The sequence below is a fragment of the Anomaloglossus baeobatrachus genome, unplaced genomic scaffold (assembly GCF_048569485.1).
Source record: "Anomaloglossus baeobatrachus isolate aAnoBae1 unplaced genomic scaffold, aAnoBae1.hap1 Scaffold_841, whole genome shotgun sequence".
In the NCBI taxonomy this organism is placed as follows: Eukaryota; Metazoa; Chordata; class Amphibia; order Anura; family Aromobatidae; genus Anomaloglossus; species Anomaloglossus baeobatrachus.
The window spans coordinates 20,378-35,271 of NW_027445230.1; the positions used below are offsets into that span (position 1 = coordinate 20,378).

Below are 14,894 nucleotides of genomic sequence, written 5' to 3' on the forward strand. Positions count from 1 at the left end.
ATGATGATCTCTTTAGTAGTCTGTTGGCGCCCTCTCCTGGAGGAATAGTTTGCTTGCTCTTGGACATTCTAAAAGAGAGGTCATGATAGACATTGAGCTTCTGAGCTCAATTGGGGACAGTCATGGGTGATGAATGTTTGCAACCTACTGCGAAGCCTCATACCGCAATATAAGGAACGTCAAATACTAAGAAAGGGCGGCCTATGAAAGAATTACTACTTTCAATAAGTACACTTAAACGGCTAATTGGGAATAGAAAAACTGTAAAAAGCCCTCTGAGAAAGCCCCCCTCTAACCTTTGATAGTAAGCTTTTCTGTAGTCTGCCTGTTGATGTATTTTCCGTTTGAACTGTGCACAACATGAAGAGACGGAACACTGGCGGCTTGTCACAATGCCCCCCGATGACATCACAATAGCGCTGCTGCCTAGAAAACAAGCTGCGCAGAAGAAGTTGTTCTTTGGGTGGGAGGGTGGGCTAGTGGAAGGAGGGGGCAATCTCTTTTTTTCCCGGGTGGTAGGGGGATGACAGGAGAAGGGAAGCGGGTGGTGAGAAAGGTACAGAGGGCAGGGTTTGGGGGCTGGGAAGGAAAGGGAAAAGATTAGGGTTTGGGGATGATGAAAGGGCTTTCTACGGGTAAGGATGGCAAAGGGTGGCAGTGACGGAAAGTCAGGCAACCTGTCCTGTCCGTCTTTTTGTATCGTGAATTGGAAAGACTGCAAGGGGGAGGGGAGTTGCTTGCGCCCTAAAGGAGGAGTTATTCAGATTCATTGCAGTGGGCGGCGGCTGCAAAACGCACCATTCTTCTTGTTTTGGCTCTGCAAAGCAGCCTTTTCAAGGGTTGGCTTGGGTGACAAAATGTCTTGTGTAGGCGTGGGTTTGTCTCCCTCTCGCTCTCTCTCCCTAAGATGTGTCCGGCATAGGCCAGGGTGCCACTCGAGGCCCAAACCAATTCTGGTTATCGCTTCTCGGCCTTTTGGCTAAGATCAAGTGTAGTATCTGTTCTTATCAGTTTAATATCTGATACGTCCCCTATCTGGGGACCATATATTAAATGGATTTTTAGAACAGGGAGATGGAAAAAGAGCTTGCTCTGTCCACTCCACGCATTGACCTGGTATTGCAGTACCTCCAGGAACGGTGCACCCCTTCTTAACCCAGTTTCCAAAAGCAGAACTCAATTCACCTGATTCATATTAGCCCGATTTAATGAATTGGAAGAAAGCATACGTCTTCATATGCACCTCAATTTGGCCCATTCACTTTTCACACTTCCTCCTTTTGTTTTTTATCTTTCACACTTTTGACTTTCTTTATTCATCCAAATAGCAAACTCATCACCACTCAACCTGACCAACTCGGCTATGTCCCCGTGCTGCAGTTCTCTGTCTTATCTAGATCATTTGCAATTGAATGGAATAGATCCCTTTTGGACAAAGTGGATTCACCTGCTGCTGCAGTGACCACAGGTGTGATAACATCTAGAATTGGCATCTGGTGCGATCTCTCCGCTTCCACTCCAAAGAAAGTTACCTGTTTATTCCTATCATGCATTGGTTTTTGGGGTTTTCTTTGAGTAATGATGATCTCTTTAGTAGTCTGTTGGCGCCCTCTCCTGGAGGAATAGTTTGCTTGCTCTTGGACATTCTAAAAGAGAGGTCATGATAGACATTGAGCTTCTGAGCTCAATTGGGGACAGTCATGGGTGATGAATGTTTGCAACCTACTGCGAAGCCTCATACCGCAATATAAGGAACGTCAAATACTAAGAAAGGGCGGCCTATGAAAGAATTACTACTTTCAATAAGTACACTTAAACGGCTAATTGGGAATAGAAAAACTGTAAAAAGCCCTCTGAGAAAGCCCCCCTCTAACCTTTGATAGTAAGCTTTTCTGTAGTCTGCCTGTTGATGTATTTTCCGTTTGAACTGTGCACAACATGAAGAGACGGAACACTGGCGGCTTGTCACAATGCCCCCCGATGACATCACAATAGCGCTGCTGCCTAGAAAACAAGCTGCGCAGAAGAAGTTGTTCTTTGGGTGGGAGGGTGGGCTAGTGGAAGGAGGGGGCAATCTCTTTTTTTCCCGGGTGGTAGGGGGATGACAGGAGAAGGGAAGCGGGTGGTGAGAAAGGTACAGAGGGCAGGGTTTGGGGGCTGGGAAGGAAAGGGAAAAGATTAGGGTTTAGGGATGATGAAAGGGCTTTCTACGGGTAAGGATGGCAAAGGGTGGCAGTGACGGAAAGTCAGGCAACCTGTCCTGTCCGTCTTTTTGTATCGTGAATTGGAAAGACTGCAAGGGGGAGGGGAGTTGCTTGCGCCCTAAAGGAGGAGTTATTCAGATTCATTGCAGTGGGCGGCGGCTGCAAAACGCACCATTCTTCTTGTTTTGGCTCTGCAAAGCAGCCTTTTCAAGGGTTGGCTTGGGTGACAAAATGTCTTGTGTAGGCGTGGGTTTGTCTCCCTCTCGCTCTCTCTCCCTAAGATGTGTCCGGCATAGGCCAGGGTGCCACTCGAGGCCCAAACCAATTCTGGTTATCGCTTCTCGGCCTTTTGGCTAAGATCAAGTGTAGTATCTGTTCTTATCAGAACAAACTGAGCTAGCTACACTTGACGAGATACGATCAGGGAGACGAGCTCCGAAGCCCAGCCGAGACCGGAAGAGGGAGATCGGACGGAAGAAGAGCTTGGCAGAAAGAAGCAAGAAGACGAAGCCTCGGAGAAGACTTGGGGAGACCAGAGGAACTTCGAGGAGGAACACAGCGGGAGAAGACACCCGGAGAAGAATCCAAGATCCAGCTCCGGGAACTCAAGCAGGAACCAGCCATGGCAAGCAAGCCAGAGAAGGCAGCCAAGAAGGCTCAGGACCCAGGGACCTCCAGGAAGGCTCATCCAGAGGCTTCTTCGGCCCAAGAGGCCCCTACCTCCGACGCCAGCCAGCCGGAGGGAGCCCGGACGCTGCCTGAAAAGGCTCCAACCCTGGAGCCTTGGATGCGGCAGACGGTCGCCCTGAAGCTAAAGGCGGTGGATGGTAGGTTGCCGGACATGTCCAGCGACGTGTTCTGCAAGAAGATGATTCTGGATCAGGGCTTCTCCAGGGCGGAAACCCTGAGTGTCCAGACCTTCATGACTGGCATTTTTCTGGTAACCTTTGCCACGGTGAATGCCTGCAGAAGATACTGGGAGGCGATGAACGCAGCGATGCCGGACTCCCCTTTTCATTCTTTTTTAGGATCCTGTCCTATACAGAGGGATGAAAAGAGGATCACGGTCTCCATGCGGAACCCGCACACCCCAGGAAGAGACATCTCCACGTTCCTGGGACGTCTCTGCACAGTGGTGAGGGAGCCATCCCACATCCTTAACGGCAACGGATTCTGGACGGGTAAGTGGTCAGTAACCGTTCGACTCTACAGGGAACCAGCATCCGAGGATGGTCTCCAGCACCTGCCCCCGACATTCTCTCTGGGAAACTCCTTTGGTCTCATCTACTACCCGGACATGCCACACAACTGCAGGAAATGTGGCGGGAAAGGGCATTCGATGAAGACCTGCAAGGAGGACGCCTGCAGGGTTTGCCGGGTGACGGGACACAGCTCCAAGGACTGCCCAAAGAAGAAGACTTGCAACCTATGTGGACAGGCGGACCACCTTTACAAGGACTGCCCACAGCGGGAGAAATCCTGGGCAAGGGTTGCCGCGGCGACCCAGTATCGGGTAGTCACAGCTTCGTCGACCAAGGCAGCTACGACCAAGGCCACAGAGGCCAAGGACAAGGCGGCCAAGAACCCGGCGACCGTGGCTCCAGCCGATGCCCCAGCAGCCACGGAGTCCAGGAAAAAGAAGGGTAAGAAAACTGTTGCCCCCTCCCTGGTCCCCCCCCCTGTCACCCCTGTCCAAACCCCTCCCCCCCCGGCCAACCCTACTGAGGATTCCACTACCTCCGCCTCATTTCCCTACTCCTCAGTTGGTCTCCTCACCCCCCCCCCAAAGCCCACTCTCCCTCCCCAGACCATGAGAGCAGAGGGCCTCAGCACTCTTGCACTTTTCACCGAGGAGGATTTTCCAGCTCTTGTCTCCTCAGGTACAGGCCAAAGGAAAAGGAAGGTGGAAGATAGTCCTGTCGCAGAACCTTCCAAGCTGTTCATTGTGGACCTCAATCCACCCCAGGAAGAGGAGGATGGCCTCCTCCCAGAACCGGACGTGTTGGAGCAGATGGTGGAGTCCCTTGTGGCCGAAGAAGAAATGGAGGAGTCGGAAGCCACTGAGGCACCATCCCTGCTCGATCAGCTAGAAGAAGAGGGTCTGCTGGAGATACCCTTACCAGCAGGTGCCAAAGAGGAAGAACCGCCCGACCGGAGTGGTAACTAAGGCACACCGCCTGCTCTAACTTTCTCTTTCCTCCAATGACTGCTAACATTAACATCTTTTCCATTAATGTTAGGAGCATCAGAGACAAGTTCCGACGTCAGACAATTTTTGCGTTCCTTAACACTCAGTCTAGTGATGTATTTTTCCTGCAGGAATGCTCCCTTCCCTCCTCTAGGTCCTTCAACCATCTGGCCAGGGAGTGGACCCATGGCCCATCCTACTGGTCTGGCGGGGGCGACTGTAGGTCCGCGGGGGTCGCCGTGCTGATCAGGGGAAGCGCCTTCACATTGGACTCTGTTCAGGAAATCGTCTGCGGCAGGTTACTGCTCGTGGATGGCACCTGGGCGGGAGAACCTGTCAGGTTCATCAATGTGTATGCTTCTCCTGTGAAGAGCGATCGACTGGAGCTCCTCCAAGCCCTGCGCCCTCAGCTCGCTACCGCCAGGACGGTAGTGATGGCCGGGGATTTCAACTGCCCGATTGAGGAGGATGGACGCAGTTCTGGAACGGCTGCCAAGTTGGACGTCACATCCAAACTGCTCATTGAGATGGTGACCGAAGCCTCTCTTGTGGACGTTGTTGGCTCCATCGGACACGGATCTGTGAACTATTCATGGTGCCGATCCGATGGCTCGCTGCGTTCCAGGATTGACTTTGTGTTTACCTCTCGGGCGGTTGGGCGGAGTGGGCACTCGATGGTCCCCTGCTTCTTCTCTGACCACAGAGCCATTCACTTTCAAGGTGTGCTGGGCCATGGCTTCCCCATTGGCCCGGGCTCCTGGAAGCTGAACTGCTCTCTGCTGGAAAAGGGTGAGATTCTGGAGGAGCTTAGAGCTGCCTACTCCACGTGGCGGGCCTACAAGGCGGGCTTCCAGTCTGTTTCTGACTGGTGGGAATACGTTAAACTCGAGTTCCGTTTCTTCTTTCAGGCAAAGAGTCAACAACAGGCGTGTCTGAAGAGGAGGGACTTCAGGAGACTCCAGCGTGAGCTGCGTTCCCTGCAGGACCTTCTTCGATGCGGCTGGGACGTGAGAGAGGAGCTGGAGGAGACTAAGAGGAGCCTGAAAAGGCACTTCGAGGAGGAGTCCGAGCGAATTGTCTTCCGTTCCAAAGTGGAGAACCTGGAGAAGGGTGAGAAATGTAACTCGTTCTTTTTCAGGAAACTCCACGCCGGTCACACGCCCATGAATGAACTACGAGACGAGAGTGGAAGCATGCGACGCGGGAAAGAGAATGTGATGAAGGTCGTCAGCGACTTCTACAGCGAACTCTACGCCCGCAAGACTACTGACCCCGAGGCCGCCGATAAGTTCCTGTCAGGTATCACTAACCATCTTGACCCTGCAGACGCGGCGGCCATGGACGTTCCTCTGACGGTGGACGAGCTGCTCTCGGCCGCCAAATCCTTTAGTTCTGGCAGGACACCGGGCAGTGACGGCCTCCCAGCAGAGCTCTATGTAGCGCTGGGAGACCTAATCTGTCCGGACCTGTTAGGGCTGTATGAGGAGATGGTGGTGGAGGGCAGAATGCCTCCATCTCTGAGGGAAGGAATGGTCACGATCCTGTACAAGCGTAAAGGAGAGAGGTGCGACCTGAAGAATTGGCGTCCCATCACCCTTCTGAATGTCGACTACAAGATCCTGGCCAAGACGATGGCAACGAGACTGAAGACGGTTATCGGACGGATCATCCACCCGGATCAGACCTGCGGCATCCCCGGACGTCGCATCGCAGACAGCCTGGCTCTCATGCGGGACACGGTCGAGTACATCAAAGCCCGCCGGGTGCACGCAGCCCTGATCTCGTTGGATCAGGAAAAGGCCTTCGACCGTGTTTCCCATGAGTTCCTGGGCAAAGCTCTGCACAGGTTAGGTTTGGGTAACATGTTTTGTTTGTATGTCCAACTAATGTATTTTGATATTCACAGCTCGGTGTTGGTAAACGGCTGGAAGACTGACCCCTTCCCGGTCCTCTCAGGGGTCAGACAAGGCTGTCCTCTGTCACCTCTTCTTTTTGTTTGTGTTATAGAACTCTTTGCAGAGGCTATCCGGCGGAATGGAGAGATCAGAGGGATCACCGCACCAGGACCAGAACGCTTCGAGGTCAAGTGCTCGCTCTACATGGACGACGTGACCGTCTTCTGCGCGGACCGGCGCTCAGTCGACACCCTCGTCCAGACCTGTGAGACCTTCAGACGGGCTTCGGGAGCCAAAGTCAACTGCGGGAAGTCGGAAGCCATGCTCTTCGGGGACTGGCAGCCGGCCTCTTCCGCCCCCTTCCCTTTCAGCATCCAGCCGGATTTCATCAAGGTTCTTGGAGTCTGGTTCGGGAAGGAAGGAGCAGCCCTCAAGTCCTGGGAGGAACGCTTGACCAAGATCACCCAACGGATCGGTCTGTGGAGCCTCAGACGCCTCACCTGTGAGGGCAAAGCACTGGTCCTGCGTAACGAGGTACTGCCCGTGCTGCAGTACACGGCCCAGGCCTGGCCCCCCCTTGCCACCGTGTGCAGGGCCATTACCAGGACGGTGTTTCGTTTTGTCTGGGGATCCAAGATGGACAGAGTAAAGCGGAGCATCATGTACAAGGATCCTCGCAAGGGTGGGAAGGGCGTACCCGATATCCCCACCCTCCTGCGATCCTCCTTCGTATGTGACTGCGTTCGCCGAACTCTGCGAGTCAAGAGAGGTTCCGCGGGTGGGTCCATGTCTCGCTTCTTCCTGCTCCCCCTTTGGAGACGGTTAGGCTGGGACAAGTGGGACAGCTCCTTCCCCTACAACTGGACGGCGCCATGGTTCTACGGAGACGTGGTTCGGTTTGTGAGGGAACACCAACTGGAGGGACTCAAGCCTGATTTGTGGAAGCCAAAGACTATCCACAAACTCATCAGAGCCAAGGACGAAATGGAGAACATTCCAGGACTTCATCACGACACACTGGAGACTGTTTGGACAAACGTGTCATCGGCTGGATTGACCAACGGGCACAAGGACTTGTCATGGATGGCGATACAGGGCGGACTGCCCGTCCGGTCATTCATGCATGCCCGGAACCTGTGCAAAACCCGGTACTGCCCAAGGTGCCCCTTCGTGGAGGAAACATCGCTGCACGCCTTTTGGGACTGCCGTTTCGCACAGCGCCTGTTGGTTGCCCTGGAGGATGACCTGAGGAACTCCGTCCCCAGAGGGAGCCTATCGTACCATTCCGTACTTTATGGACTCTTCCCTGGAACTCACACCGTTGGAGCCATCCAGGAGGCTTGGCGCCTTATGAACTGCTTTAAGGACGCTATTTGGGTCGCCAGGAACCGGCTCATCTTGAAGAGGGAGAGGATGTCTATCCAGGATTGCCGCAGGCTGATCCACAGCCTGCTCAGAGACTATTCCATCATGGACAGTCCGGACGACAGCGCCGAGGAGGAGGTTTAGACCTCTTCCATGCCCCCTCCCTCCTTTTCCCGTTATGTGCGTCTTTCAATAAAGCTTCGGGCCTGTGATTTCCCCACCCTATCCCCCTTTTCCCCTACCCCCATCCCCCAATCGCCGGTTCGTCGTTATTTATTGTCTAACTTTTTCTTTCAGCTTGAGTGTTATGGATAAGCATAGGAGCGTGATGTATAGTTTAGTGCGTCGTACTCTATGGCTATGTAATGTAAGAAGGATTGTATATTTCTGTGTGTACGGGGCTGCGGCACTGTACACGGTTTGTTACCTATTTGTGAGTAGTGCAGGATAATAAAGATGCTGTTAAATCAAAAAATCTGTTCTTATCAGTTTAATATCTGATACGTCCCCTATCTGGGGACCATATATTAAATGGATTTTTAGAACAGGGAGATGGAAAAAGAGCTTGCTCTGTCCACTCCACGCATTGACCTGGTATTGCAGTACCTCCAGGAACGGTGCACCCCTTCTTAACCCAGTTTCCAAAAGCAGAACTCAATTCACCTGATTCATATTAGCCCGATTTAATGAATTGGAAGAAAGCATACGTCTTCATATGCACCTCAATTTGGCCCATTCACTTTTCACACTTCCTCCTTTTGTTTTTTATCTTTCACACTTTTGACTTTCTTTATTCATCCAAATAGCAAACTCATCACCACTCAACCTGACCAACTCGGCTATGTCCCCGTGCTGCAGTTCTCTGTCTTATCTAGATCATTTGCAATTGAATGGAATAGATCCCTTTTGGACAAAGTGGATTCACCTGCTGCTGCAGTGACTACAGGTGTGATAACATCTAGAATTGGCATCTGGTGCGATCTCTCCGCTTCCACTCCAAAGAAAGTTACCTGTTTATTCCTATCATGCATTGGTTTTTGGGGTTTTCTTTGAGTAATGATGATCTCTTTAGTAGTCTGTTGGCGCCCTCTCCTGGAGGAATAGTTTGCTTGCTCTTGGACATTCTAAAAGAGAGGTCATGATAGACATTGAGCTTCTGAGCTCAATTGGGGACAGTCATGGGTGATGAATGTTTGCAACCTACTGCGAAGCCTCATACCGCAATATAAGGAACGTCAAATACTAAGAAAGGGCGGCCTATGAAAGAATTACTACTTTCAATAAGTACACTTAAACGGCTAATTGGGAATAGAAAAACTGTAAAAAGCCCTCTGAGAAAGCCCCCCTCTAACCTTTGATAGTAAGCTTTTCTGTAGTCTGCCTGTTGATGTATTTTCCGTTTGAACTGTGCACAACATGAAGAGACGGAACACTGGCGGCTTGTCACAATGCCCCCCGATGACATCACAATAGCGCTGCTGCCTAGAAAACAAGCTGCGCAGAAGAAGTTGTTCTTTGGGTGGGAGGGTGGGCTAGTGGAAGGAGGGGGCAATCTCTTTTTTTCCCGGGTGGTAGGGGGATGACAGGAGAAGGGAAGCGGGTGGTGAGAAAGGTACAGAGGGCAGGGTTTGGGGGCTGGGAAGGAAAGGGAAAAGATTAGGGTTTGGGGATGATGAAAGGGCTTTCTACGGGTAAGGATGGCAAAGGGTGGCAGTGACGGAAAGTCAGGCAACCTGTCCTGTCCGTCTTTTTGTATCGTGAATTGGAAAGACTGCAAGGGGGAGGGGAGTTGCTTGCGCCCTAAAGGAGGAGTTATTCAGATTCATTGCAGTGGGCGGCGGCTGCAAAACGCACCATTCTTCTTGTTTTGGCTCTGCAAAGCAGCCTTTTCAAGGGTTGGCTTGGGTGACAAAATGTCTTGTGTAGGCGTGGGTTTGTCTCCCTCTCGCTCTCTCTCCCTAAGATGTGTCCGGCATAGGCCAGGGTGCCACTCGAGGCCCAAACCAATTCTGGTTATCGCTTCTCGGCCTTTTGGCTAAGATCAAGTGTAGTATCTGTTCTTATCAGTTTAATATCTGATACGTCCCCTATCTGGGGACCATATATTAAATGGATTTTTAGAACAGGGAGATGGAAAAAGAGCTTGCTCTGTCCACTCCACGCATTGACCTGGTATTGCAGTACCTCCAGGAACGGTGCACCCCTTCTTAACCCAGTTTCCAAAAGCAGAACTCAATTCACCTGATTCATATTAGCCCGATTTAATGAATTGGAAGAAAGCATACGTCTTCATATGCACCTCAATTTGGCCCATTCACTTTTCACACTTCCTCCTTTTGTTTTTTATCTTTCACACTTTTGACTTTCTTTATTCATCCAAATAGCAAACTCATCACCACTCAACCTGACCAACTCGGCTATGTCCCCGTGCTGCAGTTCTCTGTCTTATCTAGATCATTTGCAATTGAATGGAATAGATCCCTTTTGGACAAAGTGGATTCACCTGCTGCTGCAGTGACCACAGGTGTGATAACATCTAGAATTGGCATCTGGTGCGATCTCTCCGCTTCCACTCCAAAGAAAGTTACCTGTTTATTCCTATCATGCATTGGTTTTTGGGGTTTTCTTTGAGTAATGATGATCTCTTTAGTAGTCTGTTGGCGCCCTCTCCTGGAGGAATAGTTTGCTTGCTCTTGGACATTCTAAAAGAGAGGTCATGATAGACATTGAGCTTCTGAGCTCAATTGGGGACAGTCATGGGTGATGAATGTTTGCAACCTACTGCGAAGCCTCATACCGCAATATAAGGAACGTCAAATACTAAGAAAGGGCGGCCTATGAAAGAATTACTACTTTCAATAAGTACACTTAAACGGCTAATTGGGAATAGAAAAACTGTAAAAAGCCCTCTGAGAAAGCCCCCCTCTAACCTTTGATAGTAAGCTTTTCTGTAGTCTGCCTGTTGATGTATTTTCCGTTTGAACTGTGCACAACATGAAGAGACGGAACACTGGCGGCTTGTCACAATGCCCCCCGATGACATCACAATAGCGCTGCTGCCTAGAAAACAAGCTGCGCAGAAGAAGTTGTTCTTTGGGTGGGAGGGTGGGCTAGTGGAAGGAGGGGGCAATCTCTTTTTTTCCCGGGTGGTAGGGGGATGACAGGAGAAGGGAAGCGGGTGGTGAGAAAGGTACAGAGGGCAGGGTTTGGGGGCTGGGAAGGAAAGGGAAAAGATTAGGGTTTGGGGATGATGAAAGGGCTTTCTACGGGTAAGGATGGCAAAGGGTGGCAGTGACGGAAAGTCAGGCAACCTGTCCTGTCCGTCTTTTTGTATCGTGAATTGGAAAGACTGCAAGGGGGAGGGGAGTTGCTTGCGCCCTAAAGGAGGAGTTATTCAGATTCATTGCAGTGGGCGGCGGCTGCAAAACGCACCATTCTTCTTGTTTTGGCTCTGCAAAGCAGCCTTTTCAAGGGTTGGCTTGGGTGACAAAATGTCTTGTGTAGGCGTGGGTTTGTCTCCCTCTCGCTCTCTCTCCCTAAGATGTGTCCGGCATAGGCCAGGGTGCCACTCGAGGCCCAAACCAATTCTGGTTATCGCTTCTCGGCCTTTTGGCTAAGATCAAGTGTAGTATCTGTTCTTATCAGTTTAATATCTGATACGTCCCCTATCTGGGGACCATATATTAAATGGATTTTTAGAACAGGGAGATGGAAAAAGAGCTTGCTCTGTCCACTCCACGCATTGACCTGGTATTGCAGTACCTCCAGGAACGGTGCACCCCTTCTTAACCCAGTTTCCAAAAGCAGAACTCAATTCACCTGATTCATATTAGCCCGATTTAATGAATTGGAAGAAAGCATACGTCTTCATATGCACCTCAATTTGGCCCATTCACTTTTCACACTTCCTCCTTTTGTTTTTTATCTTTCACACTTTTGACTTTCTTTATTCATCCAAATAGCAAACTCATCACCACTCAACCTGACCAACTCGGCTATGTCCCCGTGCTGCAGTTCTCTGTCTTATCTAGATCATTTGCAATTGAATGGAATAGATCCCTTTTGGACAAAGTGGATTCACCTGCTGCTGCAGTGACCACAGGTGTGATAACATCTAGAATTGGCATCTGGTGCGATCTCTCCGCTTCCACTCCAAAGAAAGTTACCTGTTTATTCCTATCATGCATTGGTTTTTGGGGTTTTCTTTGAGTAATGATGATCTCTTTAGTAGTCTGTTGGCGCCCTCTCCTGGAGGAATAGTTTGCTTGCTCTTGGACATTCTAAAAGAGAGGTCATGATAGACATTGAGCTTCTGAGCTCAATTGGGGACAGTCATGGGTGATGAATGTTTGCAACCTACTGCGAAGCCTCATACCGCAATATAAGGAACGTCAAATACTAAGAAAGGGCGGCCTATGAAAGAATTACTACTTTCAATAAGTACACTTAAACGGCTAATTGGGAATAGAAAAACTGTAAAAAGCCCTCTGAGAAAGCCCCCCTCTAACCTTTGATAGTAAGCTTTTCTGTAGTCTGCCTGTTGATGTATTTTCCGTTTGAACTGTGCACAACATGAAGAGACGGAACACTGGCGGCTTGTCACAATGCCCCCCGATGACATCACAATAGCGCTGCTGCCTAGAAAACAAGCTGCGCAGAAGAAGTTGTTCTTTGGGTGGGAGGGTGGGCTAGTGGAAGGAGGGGGCAATCTCTTTTTTTCCCGGGTGGTAGGGGGATGACAGGAGAAGGGAAGCGGGTGGTGAGAAAGGTACAGAGGGCAGGGTTTGGGGGCTGGGAAGGAAAGGGAAAAGATTAGGGTTTGGGGATGATGAAAGGGCTTTCTACGGGTAAGGATGGCAAAGGGTGGCAGTGACGGAAAGTCAGGCAACCTGTCCTGTCCGTCTTTTTGTATCGTGAATTGGAAAGACTGCAAGGGGGAGGGGAGTTGCTTGCGCCCTAAAGGAGGAGTTATTCAGATTCATTGCAGTGGGCGGCGGCTGCAAAACGCACCATTCTTCTTGTTTTGGCTCTGCAAAGCAGCCTTTTCAAGGGTTGGCTTGGGTGACAAAATGTCTTGTGTAGGCGTGGGTTTGTCTCCCTCTCGCTCTCTCTCCCTAAGATGTGTCCGGCATAGGCCAGGGTGCCACTCGAGGCCCAAACCAATTCTGGTTATCGCTTCTCGGCCTTTTGGCTAAGATCAAGTGTAGTATCTGTTCTTATCAGAACAAACTGAGCTAGCTACACTTGACGAGATACGATCAGGGAGACGAGCTCCGAAGCCCAGCCGAGACCGGAAGAGGGAGATCGGACGGAAGAAGAGCTTGGCAGAAAGAAGCAAGAAGACGAAGCCTCGGAGAAGACTTGGGGAGACCAGAGGAACTTCGAGGAGGAACACAGCGGGAGAAGACACCCGGAGAAGAATCCAAGATCCAGCTCCGGGAACTCAAGCAGGAACCAGCCATGGCAAGCAAGCCAGAGAAGGCAGCCAAGAAGGCTCAGGACCCAGGGACCTCCAGGAAGGCTCATCCAGAGGCTTCTTCGGCCCAAGAGGCCCCTACCTCCGACGCCAGCCAGCCGGAGGGAGCCCGGACGCTGCCTGAAAAGGCTCCAACCCTGGAGCCTTGGATGCGGCAGACGGTCGCCCTGAAGCTAAAGGCGGTGGATGGTAGGTTGCCGGACATGTCCAGCGACGTGTTCTGCAAGAAGATGATTCTGGATCAGGGCTTCTCCAGGGCGGAAACCCTGAGTGTCCAGACCTTCATGACTGGCATTTTTCTGGTAACCTTTGCCACGGTGAATGCCTGCAGAAGATACTGGGAGGCGATGAACGCAGCGATGCCGGACTCCCCTTTTCATTCTTTTTTAGGATCCTGTCCTATACAGAGGGATGAAAAGAGGATCACGGTCTCCATGCGGAACCCGCACACCCCAGGAAGAGACATCTCCACGTTCCTGGGACGTCTCTGCACAGTGGTGAGGGAGCCATCCCACATCCTTAACGGCAACGGATTCTGGACGGGTAAGTGGTCAGTAACCGTTCGACTCTACAGGGAACCAGCATCCGAGGATGGTCTCCAGCACCTGCCCCCGACATTCTCTCTGGGAAACTCCTTTGGTCTCATCTACTACCCGGACATGCCACACAACTGCAGGAAATGTGGCGGGAAAGGGCATTCGATGAAGACCTGCAAGGAGGACGCCTGCAGGGTTTGCCGGGTGACGGGACACAGCTCCAAGGACTGCCCAAAGAAGAAGACTTGCAACCTATGTGGACAGGCGGACCACCTTTACAAGGACTGCCCACAGCGGGAGAAATCCTGGGCAAGGGTTGCCGCGGCGACCCAGTATCGGGTAGTCACAGCTTCGTCGACCAAGGCAGCTACGACCAAGGCCACAGAGGCCAAGGACAAGGCGGCCAAGAACCCGGCGACCGTGGCTCCAGCCGATGCCCCAGCAGCCACGGAGTCCAGGAAAAAGAAGGGTAAGAAAACTGTTGCCCCCTCCCTGGTCCCCCCCCCTGTCACCCCTGTCCAAACCCCTCCCCCCCCGGCCAACCCTACTGAGGATTCCACTACCTCCGCCTCATTTCCCTACTCCTCAGTTGGTCTCCTCACCCCCCCCCCAAAGCCCACTCTCCCTCCCCAGACCATGAGAGCAGAGGGCCTCAGCACTCTTGCACTTTTCACCGAGGAGGATTTTCCAGCTCTTGTCTCCTCAGGTACAGGCCAAAGGAAAAGGAAGGTGGAAGATAGTCCTGTCGCAGAACCTTCCAAGCTGTTCATTGTGGACCTCAATCCACCCCAGGAAGAGGAGGATGGCCTCCTCCCAGAACCGGACGTGTTGGAGCAGATGGTGGAGTCCCTTGTGGCCGAAGAAGAAATGGAGGAGTCGGAAGCCACTGAGGCACCATCCCTGCTCGATCAGCTAGAAGAAGAGGGTCTGCTGGAGATACCCTTACCAGCAGGTGCCAAAGAGGAAGAACCGCCCGACCGGAGTGGTAACTAAGGCACACCGCCTGCTCTAACTTTCTCTTTCCTCCAATGACTGCTAACATTAACATCTTTTCCATTAATGTTAGGAGCATCAGAGACAAGTTCCGACGTCAGACAATTTTTGCGTTCCTTAACACTCAGTCTAGTGATGTATTTTTCCTGCAGGAATGCTCCCTTCCCTCCTCTAGGTCCTTCAACCATCTGGCCAGGGAGTGGACCCATGGCCCATCCTACTGGTCTGGCGGGGGCG

General features: G+C 51.6%; 3 non-coding genes and 3 pseudogenes across 3 annotated transcripts; all 6 read left to right on the plus strand.

Annotated features, from left to right (window-relative positions):
* Positions 1-959: 959 nt before the first annotated feature.
* LOC142288570 (U2 spliceosomal RNA) lies at positions 960-1,150 on the plus strand. The gene has a single exon (XR_012749322.1). It is a non-coding gene; the product is annotated as a U2 spliceosomal RNA (small nuclear RNA).
* A 1,387-nt stretch (positions 1,151-2,537) lies between these two features.
* LOC142288603 (U2 spliceosomal RNA) lies at positions 2,538-2,627 on the plus strand (annotated as a pseudogene).
* Positions 2,628-8,075: 5,448 nt separating this feature from the next.
* On the plus strand, positions 8,076-8,280 carry LOC142288601 (U2 spliceosomal RNA; annotated as a pseudogene).
* A 1,387-nt stretch (positions 8,281-9,667) lies between these two features.
* On the plus strand, positions 9,668-9,858 carry LOC142288571 (U2 spliceosomal RNA). The gene has a single exon (XR_012749323.1). It is a non-coding gene; the product is annotated as a U2 spliceosomal RNA (small nuclear RNA).
* Positions 9,859-11,245: 1,387 nt separating this feature from the next.
* On the plus strand, positions 11,246-11,436 carry LOC142288572 (U2 spliceosomal RNA). Its single transcript, XR_012749324.1, has one exon. It is a non-coding gene; the product is annotated as a U2 spliceosomal RNA (small nuclear RNA).
* A 1,387-nt stretch (positions 11,437-12,823) lies between these two features.
* On the plus strand, positions 12,824-12,913 carry LOC142288604 (U2 spliceosomal RNA; annotated as a pseudogene).
* Positions 12,914-14,894: the final 1,981 nt, after the last annotated feature.